Source organism: Lemur catta, chromosome 3 (genome assembly GCF_020740605.2).
Source record: "Lemur catta isolate mLemCat1 chromosome 3, mLemCat1.pri, whole genome shotgun sequence".
Taxonomy (NCBI): domain Eukaryota; kingdom Metazoa; phylum Chordata; class Mammalia; order Primates; family Lemuridae; genus Lemur; species Lemur catta.
This window is the reverse complement of record NC_059130.1, coordinates 23839774-23851804: the sequence shown is the minus strand read 5'-3', so window position 1 is coordinate 23851804 and position 12031 is coordinate 23839774. Positions and strand designations below refer to the sequence as shown.

The window sequence follows — 12031 nt, the reverse complement described above, 5'->3', positions numbered from 1 at the left end:
CAGGAATATGAAGAGGTGCTTCCTGACAAAACCAAAAGAAAACCCTCCACCCTGGCTGCCAAGGTTTCCCACAGGTAAAGCCCAGACAAACTTGGGCTCACAATAAAAAAAATACAAAGCTTTCAGCGTCAGATTTAGGATTCAATTCAGCATCTGTTTGATGCCAAAGACCATGCTCATAATTCTTATGTACAGGCCCTGTACTCACGGACTAGAACTTATATCCCACACCCTCATGGGTGAGTTGCCTTAGTATCCATGGTATTTAGGATCACAGAATCTTAGAGTTGGAAGGGACCCAAGAAATCACCTCCTCCAATCTCCCTAACAATGCAGGACATCTTTCTGTAACACGACTCACAGCTCATAGTCAGCCTCTGCTTGAGAACCTTCAGGGAGGGAGAGCCTTATCACAGAGGCAAACACCACCTAAGGAGACAGTCTGTGAACCAGTGCTGACTCCGCAAGCCTCCGAGTCAGGTGATCTTAAGCAGGGTAATTAACCTGATGAATATAAGCTCTCTTATCTGTAAAATGGATATTATCTCATAGGGTCCTGGTGAAGTTTAAACAGAATAATAGATATAAAGGCTCACTCGGCACATATTAGATAACAATGTTTTTCCTTCTCATTAATGTCTACATCTATGTACTCAGTAAAAAGACTTACTTTGCTTTGATTAATCAGATCAGATCAACTTATAGGTGTAAGATTTTTTAAAATTCAAGTTTCAGTGAGAGCAAATCTCATTCAGTTCAACATCCTACCAGGAAAGGGTTTTGCCATCCAAAAAAACAACCAATTGCTCATTTTTATTTAATTTTGAACCAATACTGTCTCTGCATTTCAAGGCCTCTTTTATTTCCAGCATGAAGGCTTGTGGCTGTTTGTTCGCTCTGTGTTGGTAATGGAAGGATGGGTCTGAGAAGCCTCTTGATTGGCTTCAAGGCTCTTGAAATAGCTTTACTATAAGGCTGTCTTTTTTTTTTTCCCCTCATACAACTTATTTATTTATTTCAAGAATAAATTTTACTGAATTAGGCTCCTTTCTTTAAAAACTAAAGAATTATTTAGTTGCAGTATAATTCATCTGTCTTGGGTGTGTAGTTTGATGAATTTTGGCAATTATAGACAATTGGGTAGCCACCCGCCCACTGAAGATATAACACAATTCTCTCACCTTAAAAAATTTCCTCTTTAAGCACTGATTTTTAAGAGGGAAATTTACAAATCAGTTGAGGTCCAGAGTGAGACCTCTTGAAGTCGTTGCACAGGCAAACCACCTTATGGAAGGAGGGACATTTATTGAATCCCAGAGAAAAGAAGGCTTATGAGGATACATCAGCCATCAAATATATGAAGAACTCTATGTGGAATAAAGAATGAACTTAATCTGTGTAGATCCAGAGAGGTAGAGGTGAGGGATATTTTGACTCAACCTAAAAAATTTCTAAAAACAGTATGACAACCATTTAAAGATGATGAAGGTAAGTGAGACTCAGAAATGAACTGCTCTAGATCAAACACCTGGGAAATGGCAAAGTACGCGTTTGAACTCAGGTGTTTTGATCTTAAATCCAGATTTTCCCACTCTACCCTTCTGCTCTAGAAGACGGGGCCAAGAGGGCATAGCCTCAAGGCAGAGAAGACCTGGTATGAGGAAGCTGCCCAACTGTTTGTCACTTTAAACCACATAACCACTGGCCCAGGCCTCCGTTGGGGGCAAAGCCAAGGCCCAGTTAAGACAAGTGGCTCTTCTAGTGTGGGTGGAGGAGGGGTGAGGCCACCCAGTCCTCGGGCTGTGGGTTCGCTTTGCCTCACTGCCTGGAGCAATCTCTTGCCCTGATTTGCAGTGCGGGCTCATGAGAAGCCTGTGCCGGAGCTGTCTGCGTGGATGCTGCTGACAGGGGCCAGCTGCTGGCTGCAGCTGGGGCCGGGGGTGAGCAGGTGGCACCAGGCAGCAGGGTGGAGGAGCTTGCGAAAATGCCTTTCCCTACCCTGCTGGGCTCGCCTGAGGGGCTCTGAGTATGTGAAGGGGAAGACAATTATCTTTAGGCTGGAGGATAGAAACAGCACCCTCAGGTGAGAAAGAGAAAACTAGGGAGGGGAAAGAGCTATAAGAAGGATGCCTGGGAAGTAAGAGCTCAGGCTTTGCTGGCTGGGCTCCTGGGGAGCGCGCAGGTAAGAACTCCCAGGGCAGAGGGCGGGCTGGTTGGCTTTGCCCCAGTTACCGGGACTATGGGCCCACTGGCCGGCTGCCGGGTGGGGGTCGCACAGGTTGCTGCTCCCCAGGAAGGCCTTGGTGTGTGATGGTTCTTGGGCCGACCCTGGGATGGGGGCTAGTAGAGGCTCCTGGGGGGCCTGGGGGTTGGCTGGGTGTGACCAAGTCATCTGCCTGAGAGAGCCCAGGAAATAGTGGCACCTCCTCCCCGGGTGTCCTTCCCCTCCTCTCTCTGGGAGCGGCAGGCAAGAACTGGCGAGCTGTCCCCACAGTCAGAGAGACAGTGGGTCGGAGCAGTGTTGGGTTTGTGGAGGGTTTGTCAGGTTTTCCAGCTCAGGGCCCAGCCAGCTGGCAGGAAGCAGGACAGAGGTCACTTGAACTCACGTCCCTGTTAAATAGATCAGCTTTTAAATCAATCTTCGTTCAAAGTCCAGTGAGTTCCAAGACCAGTGCTCACCAGCAGAGACAAAATCCCCGAGTGAACAGAGCAGCTCCTCTTCCTTCCTAATATAGGTAAGAACCACCCTGTGTCCCCCTTGAGGGTACTGGCCACAGGGCCTGCACTACCTTCTTTCTTTCCTCTTTCCAAGCAGGTAGCTGGCTGTCCAGGGCAGAAGAGAGGCCCGTGGGGAAGGAGCCAGGCCCCTTTGGTGGTTGGGAGAGAGGACGTGGGGGTGGGTGAGGGATCGTCCACACTCTAAGATCCTTTCTGCTGGAGACGCCCCTGACCCTTGCAGGCGAGGGTCTGCTTCACAAAGGAATCGGTAAACTGATCTCAGGAAAAGCTTTCCCAGGGTTGTATGGGGGTTTGATGTGCCGCCAAAGGGGAGTGAGACAACAGACTTCACAGGTTACCAGGGAGACAGTCCCAGGACCTTCCTACTATGTGAGGGCCTTGGGTATTGGAGGAGAATTTCTCCTGGAAGCAGCCCTTAAAGGGTACAACCTAACTTATCTTTCCCACTGGGTAATAAAAACAAGCATCTCTCCTCTCTACCACATCACAGCACTAAGAAACGAGAAAAACCCATGAATTTCCAGGTTGGCTGAATTTTAAAACATAGATTCCCTAGGCTCTAGCCTGTGGAGTTTCTAAGTCTCTGGGTCTTGTGTGAATCTGCAAAATCTTTATTTTTTTAATTCAGGACACTATGGGGTACGAACATTTTGGTTACATGTAATGCATTTGCCTCACCCGAGCCAGGGCTACAAGCGTGCCCTTCCCCTATACAGTGCACTCCACTTGCATTAGTTGTGGGTTGAAAAATCTTTATTTTAAAGCTCTTCTAGATGATTCTGTGGTGCAGGCAGGTTTGGGAGGAAGCACTAGTAGCTTATTACCTAAGCGAAGAGTCAAGGGACTTAAATATGACTTAAGGGTTCACCAGCTATGAAGACCCCTGCTCTGGGTTGGGTCCAGCTATGAAGATTCTTATGTTGGTTCCTCAAGAGGAACCATTTCTCCTTAATTACTAAAACCCCTGAAATGAAATGTGCTGAAGCTCTCAGTCTTGTATCCAGAAGTCATGGGGTGCAGACTGCCTCAGGCCATGATTGTTGGGTCACCTGGCGTCACATGTTCTTTCCCGCAACAGATAATTCAGGGATTTGAGTTTGTGTGTTGTGACTAAGTAAATTGCTCTTTAACTTTTGCACGTTCTCTGTACCACGGAACATGAAGTTGTTAGTAATGATGTCTCATGTTCACGGACCACTTGCTAGATGGCTACTCCTCATCTAGGGGAAAGAACACAGGACCGGAATACAAATAAGGAGGGTTTTGATTGAGTTGTTAGTGACAGGCCAGTAGACAAGTTACTTAGCCAACTAGAGCCTCAAAGTCGTCATCTATCAAGTGCAGGCCTCTCTTGTCCCCAAGGCTGTACTGAAAATAAAATTGTGAATATGTTTGAGGAAATTAAAAGCACAATGTCAAATGTGCGTATCCAAAGGCTCTGTGGAATGGTAGGAAGAAACATCCTTGTCCCAGGAGGCCTTGTCCCAGTCTTTTCATCTCATTGAATCTTTATTTGCTCACCTACAGATGAAGGGTTGAGACTAAATTGCTAATGTCCTTTTCAGCCCACCAAGTATAAGGCAGATCCTGGACCTTGAAGGCTGGCTTCTTGTCAGCTGGGTATGAATTCAAATGCTACCTCCCTGGCAAGGACTTTCTAAATCGGCCTCCCACCATGATCTGCAACCCTCATAGCCTTTATCATCAGAAATCATCTCCTTTACTTTTTCCTTGTCACCTTTGTCAGATGTTAAGCTTCAAGTGTGCAGGGATCTTGTTCCTTGTGTTACCTGGAGTATCCCCAGCTCTTAGAACAGGACCTAGCACAGAATAGATGCTTAGATATTTGCCTAAATGGAAACTGGTGTGGCAGTGGAGCTGGAAGAATAGATGCAGGTGGTTTTGGTAAAGGGGCTCCTCAGGAGAGGGGGCTGCAGCACTCTTATACTGAGGGCATCTGAAGTCTAGAGTCTGATCATGTGGGAATGGGGTTTTCTGGTTATGTCTTGGTTAAATGATCCTCTCATTTGTTGCATAGAAATCAGAGTAGCAAGCTGGAGCTAGATGTGTCTTCAAGATCTCAGCAGCTCCTGTCTTTGATCCTTCATGAGGGACAGCCCAGATTTCCTTAATCTGTTTGCCTGGTGGGTGTTATGTCTAAGTGGCTAAGAGCATGGGCATTGGGATTGGAAACCTGTATTCCAGACCAGACTTACTCGTATTCTCTAAGCCTCTCCTCCTTCATCAGTCAAATGAGCATAACAGCACCTAGTTCCTAAATTTATGAGGGTTCAATGAGAGAATGTACATAGTGCCTAGCACATCTTTAGTGCTACAATTATGATCTTCAGACAGCTTTGCAATGTGCGTGACCCCAGGAAATGAAGGAACCCAGGCAGTGGCAAGGAGTTTTGATAAGGAGGAAAGATGGCCCCTAGCACACTTGGTGGCAGCTATGGAAAGTTTGCTCTTGGTCTGAGACAGCCATTGGCTTCTGAGGCTCCAAGTCTGGTTAGAGGCACAAATACTGTGTATTCATGAAGCTGGGTGGAACCATGGGGTCCCAATGGGAACACACAACAAAGACTCAAGAAAGTTCATGGACTTCACCAGTTGTATTGAGTGCATACTTAATGGTATGAGAACACAGAAGGGCTGTGGTGCCTGCTCTTAAGGGAGCTTATCTTGCTGGGAACACATGACATGAACACTGGAGCTCCTCCATAACCTACAGGACTGAGTCCAAGGTACTTCAGTCTAACCTGACCTACTTCTTTCCTTCAACACATACACACGCTCTGGTCTCTCTGACCCATTCACCATTTCATTGAACGCACCTTGTGCTGTTCCTTCTGCCTGGGATGTCTTCCTCCTCCCAGTCTGTTCCCATAGCACGTTAGACCCTACAGGGTGGGGGGACAGAGTAGATGGAAGGAGCCCAGACCCAGCTGGATTTGAATCCAGGCTCTGCTTATCCAAATCGCCATGGGAAACCAGCTTTTCAGAGTCTTTTTCTTTGTAAAATTGTACATTAGGATGAAATCGGAACACATCAGGAGTCCCTAGGCTGGCTCCTAAAGCCTAATAGTAGCTCAATAAATGTATAGAACAGTAAGAAAACATTCTCGGGTAAATATTCTAGCACCCATACCGTCGATTGGTAGTTATGTTTCGTGACTCTTCCCACTAGATTCTGGGCTCTTTGAGGGCAGGACAGTGCCTACTCTGGGTTGAGCCCTGATACCTGGCCCACAGTCAGTACTACATGTAACTTGCTGGATACATAAATGACACTTGAAGTGTAGAAGATGGAGTGATACCTTCAGACTGTGATGGTCACGGGAGGATTTGCACATAACCTAAAATTTGGATTGAGCCTTGAAAATGGGTAGGTCTTGAATCCGTCCACTTGGAAAAAATGTCTGCTTAGCACCTACCATGAATAAGTAGTCAGCAGTGGGGAAGGTATTCCAGGTAGAGCATGTGGCATGAGCAAAGGGCAGGCTGGGTGCGGTGACCATGCACAGCCCAGCTGGTGTCTGCTGGGGACCAGGGGGATGAGGTGGGGCTGGGTTGGCTCAGCCTCAGTGCTGGAGCCAGAAGTCTGGACTTTTGTTTCTTGAAGGATTTTTTTTTTTTCTAAGAGACTGTTGTTGGGAAGTTTGTCTCAAGGCAGTGACTGGGAGGGAGTGCAGGCAGGGGGACTCTTTCTGTAGTCCAGACATATGAAAAGTGAGGGGGTAGAAATGCAAGTTCAAAGTGTCTTGTAAAGCAAGACATGGTGATGTGGGGAAAACGCTCATCTCGGCTGCCCCTCAGGATGGTTCGGCTGTTTGCAGGTACCAGGTCTCGGCAGCAGCAGGGGTCTCCTCTCTCCATGGGCACCTCAGTTTCCACACAATATTGACTCCATCTCTCTCCCAACTCGTAAGACTCTTGGATAAACAATGGAAGTGTGGAAGGCCTTGAACTCCAGCCCAGAGTTTATGGTGGCTGGGGGTGGGGGGGACTTAGTACCAGCAGGCCAAATGAACTTTGAGATAAGCAGATTCCATTCTTTATCATAAATGGGGGATAAAAAGTTCTCATTGGGCCTGTGATGACTGTTCTCCAGAAAATTCTCAATGAAACACACTTCATTAACTTCCCACCTTTGAAGTCTATCCCTGGCTTAGACCAAACAGTAACTATTACAATGGGAAAGTACAGTAAGCAAATACTTGCTTTAGGGCCCTGCTTATTTTTGATATTAGTTATTTAAAGTACATGAGTGTTTTAATTTCCACAGGTCTTGCTTTTCAAAGGAGGAATCCAGTTGGCCTTAAATATATGATCTGCATCAAAAACACAGGGTCTGCTCTAGGTAAAATATTTGAGGCATGAAATTGAATGATCTCTTCTATTATTCTCTTCCTTGCTATTATCTTTCTTGCTAGAGACATGTCAGTATCAGCTGAGATACAGTAGGATTTTTTTTTATGACGCTGGAAGAAACAGCAAGTGCTGAGGCTCTGTGGCAGGCTCTGAAAGAAGCCAGACATGGCTGGCGTAGGGCATGACGCCTTTGTGCATGGCTGATGACTGCAGGGAATTCTCAGCCTTCTACAGTTGCTGACTTAACATCACACAGTTTACACCAACTGTATTTTTTTAAGCAAAAGTCTAGTGACTTTTTTCCCATTACAGATGCATGCAAATGTTGGAAGAACAGCAATCCTCAAAATGTACACTGTGCAGACACATCTAGTCAAGTTTCCTGAGAATGTTCCTTTCTTCTTGCTGAAGTTCAAGGTGTTTTACCGACAAGCATGGAGTTCAGTGGAAAGTGAATAATGTTTAGGTTGAAAGTTACTAGAGAGACTCTGCCCTTTCTTCTCCTTATGGCTCAAACAGAAATAATTTACTCTAATTATTTGCATCCTAGGTTATACAATCAAATGTCCTTCCACTGTTGTAGTGACCAGGATTAAACATTATTCACCAGCAGTCCTAAGTGTTTACTGTTTAGTCTCTTCATGGCTTGAGTGTTGGTTACATAAGCGCCTTGTGGAGAGCGGGATACTAACTACATAACTGATTCCTAATTACTATTCGATGAGATGATGGTGGGTCCAGGGGACTCCTGCCTAGTGGTGTAGACAACTGCATTTATGGAATGATCTTACTACTAAGTCCTGGGTCTTGGAAGATGGCCCAAGATGACAGTACCTGGGCTTGCTCTCTCCTGATGGTGATCATCACACCTGGCCCCTTTCTTTCCCTACTTCCAAGCCGAATGCTGTTTATCCCATGTCCTTTCTCTAATCTTTTGGAAGTTCAGTGATGCTATGTGGTGAGTGAGCCTGTTCACTGGTTCCTCCCCGGCTGCCTGGGCCAGGTGTCTGCATCTAAGGTAATTCACTCGCTCCCTCCTTAGGTTCCTTGCTTACTCCCGTTAGAGCTCATCTGCCCCACGTGGTGGGACTCTGGCTAGTTAAGCCCTGAAGTTCTGTTAAAACTCCCTGGATATTCCTCCTTGATACACAGCATTCGGTCCTGTTTTGTAGTTACCTAGCTTTCAGACTTACATGATACTTCTGAGTCCAGGAAAATCCGAGTTTATTATTTGAGCTTTTGTTTTGTGGGGAACAAAATCTTCAGCCCCGACTTTTCACCACCTAAAATGAGCTTTGCAGAGGTGATCTGGAGTGAGCAGATAGAGAATCTCTTGCTGATAATTATAGACTATCTCTAGTCTATAATCTTGTCTTAAAAAAAAAAACAAAACGAGGAACACTATTCACATGTTCTCCCAGAAAAATGGGATTCACATTGCATCAGGGCTCCCACCAGAGGGCAGGGACTTGGGTGGAGAGGGCGTCTCTGCTCCGGGGACTGTGCTGGGATGCTTTACATGTTCTGTCATAGGCAATCATCACGGTCCATATGCGCTTCCCATTGGGTGTACTTCCATCTTCAGTTCAAAATTAAGGAACTCGCCCATGTAGTCACAGTTAGTGAATAGTGAAACTGGGATTAAAAACTAGGCTTGGCTTCAAACCCTTGTTCTCCCTACTGCACTTTACCCTGAGTAGGATGCTGGGGGAAGATGGAAATAAAAATAGAGACTCCTCTCACATGCACACATGGCTGCTTTAGAATTTCATTACTGGGAGCTATTCTGTGCTAAAGATCTTTTAGGATGACTCTTCCTGTATGAACCCCGTAACTTTTGAAACTGCTTCCTCAGTCCCTTCTCCCCTCTCCCCACTCATCCTGCTGAGTCAGTCCCTGAACTGGTCTCCAAATCCTTCCCTCCTGACTCCTCTTACCTGCCAGTTTACATGGCCTACAGTCTGGCATTCCAGCTCCGTGCTCCTCGTCAATCTAGAAATCTCGCCTCCTAGCCTTATGTTTTTAAAACATGTTAAATCCTAACTTAGGGTAATTTCTTACCAATTTCTTACATTTTTTTGATTTCTAGTACAGTGAGAAGAAGCCATGAGAACCCACACTGTTTGGTCTGCTATAAGTTCATTATATATATTTTCTAATCTAAGTTTCTTAGAAATTTGTATTCAATTTGTGAAATAATGCTGTGGCTGCTGGAAATACTTTTTGCCAGCGGTTACAAACTGTCAGCCCAGGGGCTCAATTCTGTTTTGGTTTCCATAGTTTCTTGTAAGTTTAAGATAGCTGTCTGCTTTTAAAAATAGAGACATTTTGCATAAATCTAGATTTCTAGATTCTCTTGAGAAATTGGAAGATCTGGCACACCAACCTCCTATCTTCTCATAGTAGGTGTCTTCTGGTGCTCACAAGCAGCTAATCCCCAGTCCTCTCCTGGCCACCATCACTGACTTACCTGTTTGGCTCAGGGGTGCTTTGGTGCTACCTTTGCTCTATATTCTCAAAGTTCCCAATCTGTCAGCTGTTCTGCAGAAGAGATTGACGCTGAGGTAAGTGACCTTATTCATCCCATTTTCTTCCTGCTTCCCTCCTGCCCCAGCCGAAGTGTCCATCCCATCAAGGCCAATCCCACTTCCTGTGTTCTCCATATCGCCCCTCGACACACAAAGACGCTGATAGTTCACATAATGTTAAAAATAAAAGCATCCGTCAACCCCATCTTCCCCTCAAGCTGCTGTCCTGACGCTCATTTCTCCTCCAAGATGTATCTATATTGGTTGCTGCTGTCATTTAGTATCCACTTCTTAGTCCCTTATCTGACCTAGACTTCCATTTTCTAAACTTAAGTGGCATTTTCTGTTTCCATTTTCTTTACCTCTTAGTGTCATTTGGCATTGTTAACTAGCCTATCTTGAGATTCTTTTAGTTTTGATGACACTGTAAAATCTTGGCTTTCTGATTTCTGATTATTCCTTTTTGTTTCATCTTTCTGCCACTTAGACGCAGGTTTACCCAAGGCTTTCTCCTTGGTCCTCTTCCTTCATATTCTCACTCACGAGCTTTACCCAGCACTGCTTGCACGTGGTCCCAGACCTGGACGCTAGTCCAACATCTGTGCTCCGGGTGATGTTCTGCCAAGTCCTCTGATTGAAACTCTTCCCGAATAGACTTTGCCATCTCAGTCCTCACGACTACACTATCTTTTAATGGCATCACTTTTCTGCCAGCCACCAAGGCATGAGCTTGGTTTCCTTTGACCCCTTTCCCTTTCCAACGCCCGGCCTGAGTGGGCAGTATCATTCAGAAGACGCTAGGGCTGCTGCAATAGAATATCACAGACTGGGCAGCTTAACCAACAATTCATTTTCTCAGTTCTAGAGGCTGGAAGCCTAAGATCCAAGGTGTCAGAAAGTTTGGTTCTTCTGAGACCTCTCTCCTTGGCTTGCAGATGGCCACCTTCTCACTGTGTCCTCATGTGTTTTTTTCTCTGTGCAAGTGTCTCTTATTTTTTTTTTTATAAGGATACCAGTCCTATTGGATTAGCATCCCACCCTTATGACCTCATTTAACCTTATTTTAAAATTTTATCCTTTTAATCTTTTTTTTTTCTTTTTTTTGAGACAGGGTCTTGCTTTATTGTCCAGGCTAGAGTGCAGTAGTGTCATCATGCGTCATTGCAGCCTTGAACTCCTGGGCTCAAGCAATCCACCTACCTTAGCCTCCTGAGTAGCTGGGAATACAGGCATGCGCCACCACACCTGGCTAATCAAAAAAATGTTTTTGTGGAGTTGAGGGTTTCATTATGTTGCTCAGGCTCGTCTCAAACTCCAGTTCTGGGATTATAGGCATGAGCCACTGTGCCTAGCCTCATTTAACCTTAACTACCTCTTTAAAGTCCCTGTCTTTGGGTACAGTCACCTTGGGGGTTAGGACTTCAATGTATGAATTAGGGGTGGGATGCAAAATTCAGTCCCTAATAGAAGAGGAGCCCCAGCCTTGAAGTAGGAAAGGTATCAAGCTTGGTTAGTAGGAAAAAACTGATCTAATATTATCAACTCAGGTAAAGTGTACAACTGACCCCTACAGAGAAGCAGACCGGATAATCAGGTAGCCGTAGAATTAGAGTATTCTTACAACCCCAGGACTAAAAGGAGCCAAAAGTGCAGTGTGTTCAAATTGAGCTGTGGCCTCAGAAGACTTAACTGCGTGTGCCGCTGTGTGCATGGGCATCCTTCCTCACGACAGGGAAACCACAAACGTGGCAGGGGAGTAAGCAGTGAATAGGGAGAATAACAGAAGCCTGTGGGCTCTGACACTGGCTGCTGCTACAGAGCTGTTCCTACCGGCCACGGTCATGGTCAGTGTAAACAAGCATTCTGAACGCCTGTTATCACACCTGCTGGGTCTGAGGTCATCTCTGCACGGAGAAATCTGAGGGAACCAGGGTTGAAGACTTGATATGATCCGTTACTTAATCTTCTCTGTAGTTCTTCCACCTCCGTTCTGTTCTCATGGCTACCACGCCGGGCCAAGCCCTTCATCATGTGAGTAGGGTTACGACAACAGCCTCTTGCCTGGCCTCCTTCCAGTCTGTCTTTGCTCCAGTCCATCCCCCCTACCTTCTTGGAGCCCAACTCTGATCCTGTCATCCCACTGCATAAGAGCCTCGAGTAGTGCCTGCTGCCCCCCAAACTAAGGAAGGCCAGAGCCCTTGGGCTGGATTCAAGGCCTTTACAGTCCAATTTGTCACCCATGATTTCCCTTCTGTTGCCTGTCCTTCTACCTCATTGGATTTTTGGCCTCCTTGACTAGGCCCCAAAACTTCCCCACTTTCATGCCCGGATGTCCACACTATTGTCTGCCTGACATGCTCTCTTCCTAGTTCTGTATGTGTTGAAATCCC

The 12031-nt window shown here is 45.9% G+C and overlaps 1 protein-coding gene across 3 annotated transcripts in view; it reads left to right on the top strand.

Annotated features, from left to right (window-relative positions):
- Positions 1-1804: 1804 nt before the first annotated feature.
- Positions 1805-12031, top strand: part of PDZK1 (PDZ domain containing 1) — a 29663-nt gene continuing 19436 nt past the window's right edge. The window contains exons 1-2 of one of the 3 annotated variants that reach the window (XM_045544852.1): positions 1805-1940; positions 2652-2735. The gene's annotated coding sequence lies outside the window, so the exon portion shown is untranslated. Of the gene's footprint in view, positions 2084-2120; positions 2183-2651; positions 2736-12031 lie in introns of those variants that run through there. The other 2 variants (XM_045544850.1, XM_045544853.1) reach the window with 2 other exon arrangements.